Raw genomic sequence first — 2,610 nt, forward strand, 5'->3', positions numbered from 1 at the left:
TCTTTCTGGTGTCTTCTTTCAGAAAACTTCTACTCTATAAGTTAGATATTCATTTTATGACCTAATATATTAATCATTGTAATATATTAGAAACATAAATATGTCTGAAAATACAGCATATAATACACACCCCCACATCCCATCCCTGCCAAATTGTTCACACCCTAATTACCAGACTTATCAGCAGTAGATATGTTATCTTTGATGACAAAAAGGACTTTGCAAATGTGATATCTAAGATAAGGAGATCACCCTGAAATGGCCTGGCAGACCCAATCTAATCACATGGAATCTTAGAAGAGAAACTTTACTGGTTTCAGAACAAGGGAAAGAAAGCTACTGGGTTCAATTCTCAGCACCACATATAAAAATAAAATAAATAAACTAAAGGTCCATCAACAACTAAAAAAAAGAAAAAGAAAGAAAGATACAGCAAGAGAGAGGCAGGAAAAATGAGGCACAGTGCTTGTTTCTGCAGCACTGGAACAATATAGAGAGGATTAGCAATGGCCCCTAGGCAAGAATGGCATGCAAATTCATGAAGCATTCCATATTTTTAATGGCCAAATTATATTGCTATATTTTGTGCATGTACAAATATACAAAAATAAATCCCATCACAACTATAACACACCAATAAAAATTATGTGGAAAAAATAGAAGTTCAAACAAAATAAGGCACAAGCAGATTCAACCCACTGTCCTTCAAATGACTTTGAAGATTTAAGCTAATAATGGGCTCGCCAGCAGAAAAACAGACTGCATTCCTATAACCAGCTTGAACTCACAAAAGCCTAACTGAGTCTGGGAGCAGAACCTCAAACTTTCAGCATTGTAACAACCACAGAAGAGAAATTAGCTGGGCCCACTGGATTTCTCACCCAGAGACAGTGTTTTCGGCCATGTTTTACATAAGGTCGTTTGTTAATGGCCATAATAGGTAACACAAAGCCCAAATGTAAAAGGCTTCTGAGCTATTATGTTCTGCGTCATTTGTTAGTGATTCTCAGAAACAAAATTGCATCCTAGTGTGGACAAATGGACAGTTAGGAAGTATCCTCTAATGACCCATCCAGAGAGGAATGCCAAGTCCATATCTCCTCTGCCTGTGTGCCCTTCGTATCATTAGTAAGTGTAATGTTGGGTAAGACTGACATTACCTGCATTGCAAGTCGACCCTATGTGGTAGACAAGGGTGCATGGGTGGATTGGCTGTTTGAATGGCAAAAGTTACTATGATGGTGCTGTTACCATCAGGAGTTAGGATTGGATTCGTGTTCTACAAAGTCAAAGAATGAACACCATGAACTCTGCCAAAGTCAGCAAGCAAGCAAGAATTTTATTAAAAAGGAAAGTGAAGGAAAGACTCAGAATTCCCTGTGCAGTGCACTGGGTAGGGGTAGGAGTGCCTCGTAATCTTACAGGTCGCCTTCTTTTAAACGCACATGAGGAAAAATTGTAAGTTCTTTTTTTTTTTTTTTTGCATTTAAAAAAAGTTATTCTCTGAAATTTATTTATTTATTTATTTATTTATTTATTTATTTTAATTTTTTATTGTTGGTTGTCCAAAACATTACAAATTTCTTGACATATCATATTCCACACTTTGATTCAAGTGGGTTATGAACTCCCACCTTCACCCCATACACAGATTGCAGAATCACATCAGTTACACATCCATTGATTTACATATTGCCATACTAGTGTCTGTTGTGCTCCGCTGCCTTTCCCATCCTCCACCCTCCCCCCTCCCCACCTCTCCCCTCCCCTCCCCTCCTCTCTCTCTACCCCCTCCACTGTATAACCCTGAGGGTCTCCTTCCATTTCCATGCAATTTCCCTTCTCTCTCCCTTTCCCTCCCACCTCTCATCCCTGTTAAATGTTAATCTTCTTCTCCTGCTCTTCGTCCCTACTCTGATCTTAGTTACTCTCCTTATATCAAAGAAGACATTTGGCATTTGTTTTTTAGGGATTGGCTAGCTTCACTTAGCATAATCTGCTCTAATGCCATCCATTTCCCTGCAAATTCTATGATTTTGTCATTTTTTAATGCAGAGTAATACTCCATTGTGTATAAATGCCACATTTTTTTTATCCATTCGTCTATTGAAGGGCATCTAGGTTGGTTCCACAGTCTTGCTATTGTGAATTGTGCTGCTATGAACATCGATGTAGCAGTGTCCCTGTAGCATGCTCTTTTTAGGTCTTTAGGGAATAGACCAAGAAGGGGAATAGCTGGGTCAAATGGTGGCTCCATTCCCAGCTTTCCAAGAAATCTCCATACTGCTTTCCAAATTGGCTGCACCAATCTGCAGTCCCACCAGCAATGTACAAGTGTACCCTTTTCCCCACATCCTCGCCAGCACTTGTTGTTGTTTGACTTCATAATGGCTTCCAATCTTACTGGAGTGAGATGGTATCTTAGGGTGGTTTTGATTTGCATTTCTCTGACAGCTAGAGATGGTGAGCATTTTTTCATGTACTTGTTGATTGACTGTATGTCCTCCTCTGAGAAGTGTCTGTTCAGGTCCTTGGCCCATTTGTTGATTGGGTTGTTTGTTCTCTTATTGTCTAATTTTTTGAGTTCTTTGTATACTCTGGATATTAGGG

General features: G+C 39.2%; 1 non-coding gene across 1 annotated transcript; it reads left to right on the forward strand.

Moving 5' to 3' along the window:
• Positions 1-454: 454 nt before the first annotated feature.
• Positions 455-558, forward strand: LOC124080132 (U6 spliceosomal RNA). The gene has a single exon (XR_006847597.1). It is a non-coding gene; the product is annotated as a U6 spliceosomal RNA (small nuclear RNA).
• The last annotated feature ends 2,052 nt before the right edge of the window (positions 559-2,610 follow it).

Source organism: Marmota monax, unplaced genomic scaffold (genome assembly GCF_021218885.2).
Source record: "Marmota monax isolate L192 unplaced genomic scaffold, Marmota_monax_Labrador192_F-V1.1 WCK01_AAM20220418_F8-fsc00197, whole genome shotgun sequence".
NCBI lineage: Eukaryota > Metazoa > Chordata > Mammalia > Rodentia > Sciuridae > Marmota > Marmota monax.